The 12196-nt window shown below is 39.7% G+C and overlaps 1 long non-coding RNA gene across 1 annotated transcript; it reads left to right on the top strand.

The window, feature by feature from the left end:
• Window positions 1-1781: 1781 nt before the first annotated feature.
• LOC146546649 (uncharacterized) lies at window positions 1782-9750 on the top strand. Its single transcript, XR_014890663.1, has 2 exons — window positions 1782-5381; window positions 5683-9750. It is a non-coding gene; the product is annotated as an uncharacterized LOC146546649 (long non-coding RNA).
• The last annotated feature ends 2446 nt before the right edge of the window (window positions 9751-12196 follow it).

Below are 12196 nucleotides of genomic sequence, written 5' to 3' on the forward strand. Positions count from 1 at the left end.
AAGCAGAGTAGAGCCATGCAGAGCAAACCTGCGATGTCTGATTACACGTCCACTTGTTAAGAGAGGGGAAAGACAGGCAAGGGAGTAGACAGCAGAGAGGAGCGCATTGCTTAACTGACTCATCAGAGACATCATAGACAGTTAAGCTGCAGTTGTTGGCATTTTACTTTAATCCTTTGACAAAATGCACAGAAAACAGCTTATGTTAATGCAACATGTAACCTTAAAAAATACAGATGTGTGCGCACTTATGTTACCTAAGTCTGTCTATTAATGTTATGCAGCAGCGCGTGTTCACGATAGGTCACTTTCTATTTATGTCTGAGCCCGCACCCACACTCAGCTCTGCTTCGCGCCTTCCCCTTTATCCTCTCAGTGATGTTAACCTCCACGTCTGTTCAACGTCACAGGACAGCCACAGGGGAGGTTGGGCGAGGGAGGGAGGGAAAGGGGATGAAAAGGAAGGGATGAGGAGAGAAAAAGGAGCTGGTGTTGGAAAGAGCACAGGAAAACAAGGAGAGAGGGGAAGGGACAAAAAAAAGGGGCACAGTTCCAAGTGTGACCTAAGCAGTTCCCCTGGTTGACTCCTACTGTTGTGACAGTCTAGTTTCATTTTACACACATCCATTAATCCCTGGCTCTGTTTTCTTCTCATCCATTTGACATCTCCTCCCTCCTTCTTTTACACCGTGAACCAGCTATTTGGCTTAAAAGCCTTCAGTTTCTCGCTGCACTCCTCATCCTCCTCACCTCATTTTATTTCCCATGTCGGCTTTCTCTCTGCTCTGTGATGTGAAAGCTCTCTTTTACTTCTACACAGCAACTCTCCTCCGCAGTCTCCCAAGCATCATAATAACTTGTGATTCAAATACTGTTATTCTTTATCTGACACTGACCCTTTTTCTACTAAGCTTCTCTCAAGAGTTTCAACAGTACTGCCTGAACATCTTACGTCACCCTCAGGGTAATGAAAACTGTATCAGCCAAGTCTGTTTTGCAGATACTGTACTGGGAAAATTGGAAACAGAGCCCCGTCTGGGACACACAAGAAGACTTACAATAAACAATAAAGAAAAATACAGCGAGATTTTTGCTAAACAGCCGGATTAATATAATTTGTAGATCATTGTCATGGGTTTCAAATATTGCTTATTGCTTTATAGGGGTTTTGCGAAAATGTCCTCAGTATATACTTATATGTACTTCAGTTTCTGTGAGAAACTAAGTCTAAAAAACAATAAAGAACATACATTCACCAGTTAAGTACACCTTGAAAATACTGGGTTGGAGCTCTGTTGCTTTGAGAATCGCTTTAATCCTTTGTGACATAGATTCAACAATGTGCTGGAAACATTTCTCTGAGATTTTGGTCCAAAGTGACACGATAGCATCACACAGTTGCTGCAGATTTAGTGCTGCATATCCATCATGTTAATCTCCAGTTCCACCGCATCATAAAGGGCTCTATTGGATTGAGATCTGGTGACTGCGGAGGCCATTTCAGTACACTGAACATTGTTATATCCAAGAAACCAGTTTGAGTTGATTTAAGTTTAGTGGCATCGCGTGTCATCCTTCTGGAAGCATCCATCAGAAGATTGGTAAACTGTGGTCATTAAAGGATGGACAATTGTGAGCAACAATGCTTAGGCAGGCTGTGGCCTTTAAATGACCCTCAGTTGGTACTAAGGGGCTTTAAGAGTGGCAAGAAAGTCATGTTGTTTATACCAGATTCTGAGCCTACCAACTAAATGTTGCCGCAAAAATCAAGACTCTGTCGAGGAGGGAAATTATTTTACTGCTATTGGTAAATAATTGTCATTGCATTAATAATATAATTTGCAGCATGGATATTGCATTCAGGGGTTGAACAGTGTGTCTTTCAGAAAGGCTAAAAGTCACAGGCTGACAGGAAACAGGCTTGCAGAGAGTTTGCACAAGCAGGAAGTTATTTTAAGCAACAGTATGATCATTGCTTTAACAATGTAACAGATAGCTTTAAGAAGGCCTTAAGATGCTTATGCACACAGTTATTATGTTTAGTAGAGGTTCTTGATTAAAACATTTATTTAGTAAAAGTCATATCCATAGTTTCAGTTCGATTATTACATATACGAGAGTGGTTTCTGTCTCTCTGTCTGGTGAGGGGTCAGGAGCTAGTCGCGAGGTGAAACAGGGTGCAATTGTGGTTAGCACACAGACGCAGACACACACACACACTCAGTTAGAGAATCATTTATAGGTGAAAGTTTAATCATGTTTTGCTGATGTTGCAAAGAGCAGTTTGTCGCAGAACTGCTGCGAGCATCCGGCAGTGACAGGAAGCACCTGTTGTGAAGATAGGAGACAATTGTTCTTTTAAACTGTGTCAAAAGTCGTTGTGGTTTTGATTTGATCTATGTATAAAATGTGTCTGTGACGTATGAAGGGGCGTCAGTAAACAAACCCTGATGCTATAAAATATCTGTTCATGCTTTGATTAAGTCGAGGACTACTGGCTGTCTGCGTACAGAGTGTCTTCCCACGCGTGTATTCATTAAAATCATCGTTTGACTTCACCCGGCCGGACCAGTGTGGTTATTCTTCGATCACCTCTTGTACCCTTCCTCAATACTGAATCTTAACATTTGGGGGCTTCGTCCGGTTATTGAGGAGGGAGAATTGGAGGTTTAGATGGAGAAATTTGGTGGTCTTGGGTGGTCTGACGGGCAGACATGACTTCCAGTGGTCTAAGTGAGTGGGCATAAGCCGGCTTATCCAAAAGGTAAGGCACTACCTGTTGAATTATTTCCAAAGTGTGCCAAATTGGACATGATAAAATTTAAGTCTACTCACTGAAGTTACTGGTGGGTGTCTGTTTTGATTTTGATGAAAAATCTCATGAGTTGAAGCAGTTAGAGTTCTGCTAAGAAGAAAGAAGAAATGAAAGCAGTAAAGTCTGCTAAAGCAGTTAGAGTCTGCCAGGAAAAGTTTAAATGCTGGGTTGAAGTCCCAAAGAAATTGAGTTAGAGTCTCAAGTAGTTAAATACTGGGTTGAAGTCCCAAAGAAATTGAGTTAGAGTCTCAAGTAGTTAAATACTGGGTTGAAGTCCCAAAGAAATTGAGTTAGAGTCTCAAGTAGTTTGGTAGGGAATTGGTTATTGTGTTGGTTAGAGTCCAAATTTGGTCATAAGAGTGGACCTGAGCGGTCATTTTGTGAGTTGGAGTCTCCATTTGACCACTAGGTTGCACCTGCCTCAGTTATACACTTGTTTCGGGTGTTGATTGTTGTTTCAAAGTATTATAAATTATTCTAGAACGGCAGTTCGAGTCTGCTAGGAAGCGCAGAGCCCGGAGGTTATGCTCCCTCCTTGTCGTGGACGCGCGACATTGACCTCTCGGCGAAGAGGGATAGTTCAGTGTGGCTTAGCTGTGGGGTACAGGGCATCCCGGAATTAAGCTAGGAGTTAGAGTCTCCTTACCGTTTGCAACGGTACCTGCGCTTTTTTGGACAGGAGAAGTTGGTCTTCGGGCGTGTAACTTTAACTTAACACTTCGGGGTAAGCCTTGGCTGTGAAATGCCAAAAATAGAGCTTCAGGCAAAGTTTGGGTTGGTTGACGCTTTTAAATTGAGTTAGGGATTTTAGAAATGAGGCCAGAAACAGTTAAAGTCTTGATACTGGTTAATTGGTCGCAAAAAACTCAGGGAGTTTATCCGCTGGGCGGTTATTTTAAATTTGTCTAAATTGGTTAGGCGCTAAAGCTGACAGATCTGACAGTAGTTGTAAATATAAGACGTCTTTGTAATAAGAGATCTCTGTGTGAAAGGAGTCTGAGGCAATGCTGGAGCTATTTTTAGACGGTCGGTGTGTGTGAGTGAAAATGCAAATGAGTAAGCAGTGAACTGTTTAAGCCACAGTTGGTTTTACAAATACTGCTGCAAACATTGTTGAGTGTGTGTTTAAAATGCCATTTATGTTTATTAGAGGACTATAAATAAAGTTTTGAGTTGCCGTAGTGGATGCATAGTAACTGACTGAGTTTGGATGTAGATATATAAATATATTGAGTGCACTGTATATACTTAAGATTAACATATTACTTTCAGTAGTAACTTCTCTCCAGCAATAGTTGCTGGTGTGTTTTATTTTTTCAATTTCTTGTGTGAATGCGGTGACTAGAAGGTTTTGAATGATGAATAAAGGTGTGAGAGGTATTTCTTTGGTGATGTAAAGTAGGATGTTTTAAAGTTTGAAAGTGTTTTTAATTTAAGAGATGCATGAGTGATGTTATAAGAGTTTAGTTTATTTAAAAGGTGTGTGTGAGAGGATTATGAAATCATTGTGTGAATGATGCTACATTTTAGGTCAAAAGTTAGTAGAATTACAGAGGGTTTGTAGATTGTAAATACAAAATAAGTTTGATTAGCCTGGAGAAACAGCAAAGCAGCTTGAGCTGCTCTGAGCAGCTGCGTGCTGTGTGTGTGTAACAGGAAATGGTGTGGGTGACAGGAAGTTTGCATGCCCATATAAGGTGACGAGTGAGCACCCAGAGAGAGAAACAGATGAGTTAAACTCTAGGCAGATAAAGCGAATGGAGGTTTTGAGAAAAGAAATGAAAAGGATATTAATTGTATGTTTTAGTGTGTCAACACAGATTACAGATAAATGAAGGTGGACTTCTCTCAACCTGGAATTTTGAGTACGGCGCCAAAACTACTAGAGTAGCATAATTGGGAGAAAACGGGCCAGATTTTGGCTTAAAATTTTACAGCTTGACCTCGCACTTGTCCCCATCCTGAGAAGAAGCTCAAAGGACAGTTAATCTCCTGATGAAGACCGACAGAACATTGTGGACTTGAGAAGAATTAATAGCAGGCAAAAGACAGTGCAACGGAAACCACACTGACGACACCAGCAGCAGCATGACAGGAACCACGAGGTGGAAACATGTACTGTAAATTACAGGCTGGGCAGTTGAACAGTGGGATAATGAACGGTGGTAAAGCACTGGACACTGATTGTCAGATTTGCCATGCTTGGAGTAATCTTGAAAGGGACGAGTGAAAGGATCATCAGACAAGAAGAAACCACGTGATGAACCATGCACGGTGGACAGCAGGCTGGTAAGAACAGTGTGACATGACTGTTTAAAGGCACTGAATGTGGTATTTTGCCAGGCTGGGACTTGATCCAAAAGGAAAATACTGGAGAGAAACAGAGAAGAAACAGACTGTGTTTGCTGGAATTCAAGACAACAAAAGGACACTGAGAGAAGAGGACAGTGACCAGTGAGAGGTGAAGCAGGACGAGTTCGACTGTGAGAATACAGGGTGTAATTGGACTGAAAGTGAAGCTTGATCTCATGATGGTTTAGAGATGTCCACCGTCACAAACAAAGAGGTAAACAAGAATGGAAAACACACATAGACAAAGGGTTACATGTGAAATTATTTCTGGAAAGGATCAGAAGTGAGATAGTTTTGAATTAAGAAATCAGAGAAAAGATGCATGAATTAAACTTGACTATAACATATAGAGGCAATGAAGAAAGCAGCTTACACTTACTGAACATTAACAAAATACATAGGAAAAGCAATGAAGACCTGCTTACACGTATATACATAACATAAGTTGGGACCTCTGACCAGAGAGAGGGAAAAGGGTAGTTTAAGTACTTATGATAATAATGAAAATGTCTCAGTTGTGTTTCTATAGGGGCGAAACAGATCTGGATCAATTTTCCACGTGCGGCGGTCGGAAGAGACCTGTAGGTTAACTTGACTGGACATGCCAAGGCAAGTTTCTGGTTGAATTGTTTACAGCGCCATGTCTCCATAAACCTGACAAGTGGGCCCTAGCTTGTGGCTGAGGAGCAGGAATAAGGTGGGAACTTAAAATTTGGGTTAGCAAATTTGGGAAAGAAACTGACGGCTTAAGTGGAGAATTGTGCAGGAGTCTGACACACTGCAAAAGCACCATATGCAAATTCACATACACAAACAGAAAATGCATTAACCTTATAAAGACAGGACAAGCTCATGGAGTTTAATGCATAGACACTGATTAAACCTGGCTAAGAACACGAACATAGGCAATGAAGAACAGCTTGCTATTTTGTATGAATGATACAAGGGTGTGAATGTTTAATAAAATACATTTGAGTTTGTAATTGAGGAATAGAATAAGCCATATGACAAAGGGAGTTATGAAAACGAAAAAGGGATTAAAGTAGTTTTAAAAAAGAGTGACTTAGGAGTGCTCTCGTACTGAGTGATCAATACTAGTGATCACTGTTGGAAGAAATAAAATGATTTAATGAGTTGGGAATGTTTAAACATATGTTTCTGTTGTTACAGCTTTTTGAGAGATGATTCAGTATGCAAATTAGCTGGAGTGTGTGGTGACGAAAGAACTTCCTGAGTGTGTGTGTGACTGTGACTTTCAGGAAGAGGAAGCATAGCAGAGACGAGAAGTGCAGATTGGGGTAGGAAATTTATAGTTTAGTGATATGTTGTTGTAAGGGGGTTTTATGCTGAATTGAAGTATGTTATAGAGCATAAGGGGGTGATTTTTGTTTGCAAATTGTGTGGTTTTAATGAGACTTTTGGTGTATTGAGGAGGTGAAATTATGTGGTGGCAAGATTTGTGTGTTTAAGGTTGTTGTGGTGATGGGTTGATTCTGTCAGGTAGGTTGTTGTTGGTGTTTTTGTTTTAAATAGAGGGAGTTTTAGGAAACATGGACATGTCTAAAATTGGGCCCATTATTTTGTAACAGTGCACTTAAAGACAACCTGTCAGGTGATTTTGTTTTGTTCTTATGAGCTAACAATCAGCTCTATTTTTCATTTCTGTTTTAAGCAGGCCTGCAACAGTGAATAACGGCGCTGAAAATTCTCGGAAGGAGCAAATATAAGGGGGCTTCCCAGATTACAATTGGCTGAGGAGAAAGCTACCTGGGGACTGATCAAGGTCGTAAGTCCCTGTAAAAAGGATTTTATGCGAGTCAATCCAGTCCAAAAGCATAAAGAAATATTTTCCTATGGAAAATAAAAAATGACTGAGCTCATTTTGCTGAGGGTGGAGTATCTGATCGTGCGGGAGGCTCCACTATCAGCAAATATATGGTGTGACTGCATGTGAGTGAATGTGAGACTGTATGTGAGTAAGGATGAATTAATGTGGATAAACAATTTGCTTTTACCAGAAAAATTTTTGTTTTGTTGACTGGGGTTAGATTATGGGATTATAGTATATTGTTGGGAGAAGGCCAAATGCTAAAGGGGAAATATTTTTGATGTAACTCAAGTTACCATTAATTGTAGAAACACGTGACTGATAACTGTTCTGTTTTAAGTTTATTTTTATGACATAGATTGGATCATGAGTGGGGAAAACTGAGCGTTTTAAGTTTTGTATAGTATCTTGACACATGAAATGTATCAAGATAAAGGGGGGTGTAGGGTTTAATAATTTAATTGTTTAATAATTTAGGATCATTTTAGGACCTTTTGGGTTTTTGATCATTTGGATATGGTAAAACTGAAACTGTTATTTTAAGTTAAGGTTAAAGGATTAAAAGTGAACTTGTCACGGTTTGCGAGGCAAGCCGTGTGGAGTTGTAGAAAAGGACCCAAAAGGCGGCAGCTCTGGTGCAGGTGAATATTTATTTACAACGGTGGGCACAAAACAGCACTGGTGGAAAAACAAGAAACCGGAAACCTAAACTGGGTAAGCTAATAACACAAAGAGAGACGAGAGCTCATAAATAGACAGAGGGGCACAAGGGGGTAAGAGTCACAAAGGGAAAAAACACTTAGGGAACACCACAATAGGACACCTGAGAAAACCTGGCCTAAATAAGGAACGAAAATACAAGGAACCAAGAATACTGGGCCAACATGGCCCAGGACTATGACAGAACTGAATCCTGTTTAGAAGATACAATGCCGGTTTTTCAAAGCTGTGAATAATTCTTAGAGGGAAAACTAGTGAGGGTTGAAGGAGTAGAACAGCTTTGATTTCTTTTTGATTTCTAGAAGTAGTGGTTATAATGTAGGCTTACACATACAGATATTATATAGGAGGTATTTTTAGGATAAAGGGGGAGCTTATAAATAGAAATGATTTTTATACATATTGCATTTTGTGCTTTTAAAGGAGTTGTGGCTCAAATTTGTCTCTGGAGGGTCACGAGCCTTTGGCTAGCGCTATGATTAGCCAATCTACTGTGAGGATAATATGAGTTCATGAAGGATTGCACACGCTTACAGACACAGAGTTAAGAAACACACATGACAGTATTGATTCCAGGCAAAAGGCCTTAAATTCATTTAGCTTTTAACTGAACTTAAAGAAGGACCAAAGAGGAAGGAAAGCATATATTTTGGTTAAGTCTGATAAATTAGAATTAGAAGGTATTGTTACATTAAAAGGAGCAAAATGATATAAAAAGGCTATACCAAAATGGGTTATAACATAGGAAATGTGAGGTTAAAATGAAGTTAACACATAGGAGTTGTTTCAAGGCAGCATTTAGCTATGATGAAATGTATATAGGAGTAATTGCTTATATGCTTAAACTTAATTGATTAAAGTGGTTGTTTTCTTTTAGAGTAGAGGAACTTGCAGCAGCGACAATTTGTGCACAGGATGTTGATGATCAGATAAGGGAAAATAGAGCGAGCAACCGGACGTAAAAGCAGGGCTTAAAGAATTTTAAAGTGATGAGTAACGTTGAAGAGTATACATAAATACAAGTCAATAAGTTAAGAAGATAATTAGGATCAGGCTTTTGATTAAAGAGTCCCAGATAGGATAAGTTAGGGAGATGCAAGAAAAGGTGTTTTGTTTCCTTTGCAGAAGATCTCGGCGACCACAGGAGGGGCGAGGATCCTGGAGATCTCGAGGTTCGAGACCACCAGAGAAGGGTCTGCGTGAGGACACAATGTATTGTGACCTCTGGTTTTCCAGAGGTCAAAAGGGGGAGTGTCGAGGAGGGAAATTATTTTACTGCTATTGGTAAATAATTGTCATTGCATTAATAATATAATTTGCAGCATGGATATTGCATTCAGGGGTTGAACAGTGTGTCTTTCAGAAAGGCTAAAAGTCACAGGCTGACAGGAAACAGGCTTGCAGAGAGTTTGCACAAGCAGGAAGTTATTTTAAGCAACAGTATGATCATTGCTTTAACAATGTAACAGATAGCTTTAAGAAGGCCTTAAGATGCTTATGCACACAGTTATTATGTTTAGTAGAGGTTCTTGATTAAAACATTTATTTAGTAAAAGTCATATCCATAGTTTCAGTTCGATTATTACATATACGAGAGTGGTTTCTGTCTCTCTGTCTGGTGAGGGGTCAGGAGCTAGTCGCGAGGTGAAACAGGGTGCAATTGTGGTTAGCACACAGACGCAGACACACACACACACTCAGTTAGAGAATCATTTATAGGTGAAAGTTTAATCATGTTTTGCTGATGTTGCAAAGAGCAGTTTGTCGCAGAACTGCTGCGAGCATCCGGCAGTGACAGGAAGCACCTGTTGTGAAGATAGGAGACAATTGTTCTTTTAAACTGTGTCAAAAGTCGTTGTGGTTTTGATTTGATCTATGTATAAAATGTGTCTGTGACGTATGAAGGGGCGTCAGTAAACAAACCCTGATGCTATAAAATATCTGTTCATGCTTTGATTAAGTCGAGGACTACTGGCTGTCTGCGTACAGAGTGTCTTCCCACGCGTGTATTCATTAAAATCATCGTTTGACTTCACCCGGCCGGACCAGTGTGGTTATTCTTCGATCACCTCTTGTACCCTTCCTCAATACTGAATCTTAACAACTCCTACGATCAGGCAACATTTTTTAAAACTTCTATTGTCAATTTTTGTGAGGCCATGTAAACTGTAGCCTCAGTTTCTTGTTCTTACCTGGTCTCCTTCTGCTAGAGCCCATCTACTTCAAGATTTAACGTGTCGTGTATTCAGAGATGCTTTTCTGCATACCTCGGTGTCAATGAATGGTTATTTGATACTGCTACTGCTGTTGCCTCCTATCGACTCAAAGCAGTCTAATCATTCTCCCTTAACATCAATAAGTATATGTATAATAAGCTTTTTAAGATTTGACTGACTTAATTCTAAAAACTTTATCGCAATTACCCAGCACCAAATAGCAGTGACAATAAGATAATAGCTGCTGAAAAAAGTGGAAAATTTAGCAGCTGAAGATCCAGATATTTCCCTAGGAGTAGGAATCGGGAAGCTAGTAGTACAGATCCTTGGAATAGTTGGTATATCTGCCTATAAATCCTGCGTATTGGTTCTTGCGCTACAATCAGATGATTTTAGCTCACTTGTCAGAGGAGGAAAATAGCCACGCAGTCTAGTGTGTGAATATGGACATTTATTTTTATTGCACAAAAAGGACGAGATACGTGGTAAAGTAGAAAACTGCATCCAGGACAGAAACAACCGTATTATGCTGCTGACACAACGCTAAGAACCCAGCAGCCAGACCCTGAACTTCAACAGGTAACAAGCAGCCTGCAGCCTCCCTTTCTACCTGTTCACGTTTGTAAAGCAGAATCAATGTAGTGATCGCTTTTTTGTGCTGGTTTTCATCTTTGCTTTGTGCGGTCGGCTTTGCGTTCTACTAACGATCTTAGAGATTTGTGTCCACATCAGGGTTTTGCGTAGGTATGTGGGGTTGTACCTCAGGTTATATTGTTAAATGGTGATTATGAGACAGCGAGTTTCATCTGTTTTACAGAGTAACAAGAAAGTAATGTAACGAGTAGTATAATAAATTCCTTTCCCCGGGAGTAATTAAGTAATGTAATCCATTACTTTCAAGTGTTCTGTGTAATATGTGTTATAATGACTTTTTTGAGTAACGACTCCAACTGATCTCAACAAAGAGGGAAATACCTCAACAAAGGTATGCACAAGCATTTGACCCACAGCATGTAATTCATTAGCATGTACGTAATGTTTATTTATTGCTGCTCAGTGGTAGTGACTTTCAAAATGGAGCCAATGAGAATCCTATGGGAATCGATAGGAGAATCAATAAGGAACTGAATCGATAGGTGATGTTGATAAAGGAATTGGAATCGCTAAATTCTTATCAATTCCCATCCCTACGTAGGAGAGATCTGAACAGAGCAGATCATTACAGAAGAATATTTTTGGAAGTTTCTTGCTTATAGTGGTGTACTGTGACACAATTTATTGCTACAGTTTTCAGTGGAATATTAAAATAATAATGTGTTTAATTTGTTCATTTGTGATCTCAAGAGGAGCTGGTATGTTCATTTTAGTTATATGCAGTCAGCCATGCTAAGAATTGTAGCTTCATTCATTATATAAATCTTTTCTTGAATGAAAGTGAATAATGCTCAAATTCAGCAAAATGTTTTTAGAAATTTAGCTATATTTAATGGATTGTTTTATTAAATTAAATATCTTCAGAAATTGTTGCATAAGGAGCACTTTAATACAGCTGACTTCTGCCTCAGTTATATATATTTTATAATAGAAATAACTCAGTATAACTGGAACATGGCTTTAATTCAGTCATTTGAGTTCAATTTTATTTATATAGGATCACAACAACAGTCGCCTCAAGGTGCTAAAGTCAGGCCAAGACATCAAGCTTAGTCGCAAGCTTAGCAGATCAGTCTCTCCTGGTACTGGGTCTACGGCCCAGTATTTGTGTTTCTGACTCTGTAAATATTATAGTGTTTGATTATTGTTGTTCATGGTTTTGGTTTTCTTTAGTTCTTAGTGACTGTAGTCCTTCCTCCCTTAGTAGTTATCTTAACCTGTCTTTAGTGTCTGTTCCCATGTCTACTCTATGCTTTTCCTGTATCCCATGTTTTATGTCTAGTCACCCTTGTCGCTATGTTTCCTATGTCTCCCCAGTTACTCTGTTAACCTTGGGTGTCCTGAGTCTGAGTTTCGGTCTGTGTGCTTCCTGTTTTATTTTGATAGTCCTTGTCCTTCGTCAGTGTATCTAGTTTTGCTTGTCCTCGTCTCATCATGTCAGATTAGTCCCAGCTGTGTTTCCTCCTGTTCCTCCATCATCTCGTGATCCTACCTGTGTATTTTAGTCCTCAGTCTTCCCCTGTTTGTTGTCACGCTGTAGCCTCTCCATGCTGTGTTTTCTCCCCTTCCTGTTCCTGATTTAGTCTAGTTCATTGTTCCTGGTACATTTCC

Source organism: Mchenga conophoros, linkage group LG23 (genome assembly GCF_057382185.1).
Source record: "Mchenga conophoros isolate Kocher_MC1m ecotype Shallow Benthic linkage group LG23, M_conophoros_male_GT1.1, whole genome shotgun sequence".
In the NCBI taxonomy this organism is placed as follows: Eukaryota; Metazoa; Chordata; class Actinopteri; order Cichliformes; family Cichlidae; genus Mchenga; species Mchenga conophoros.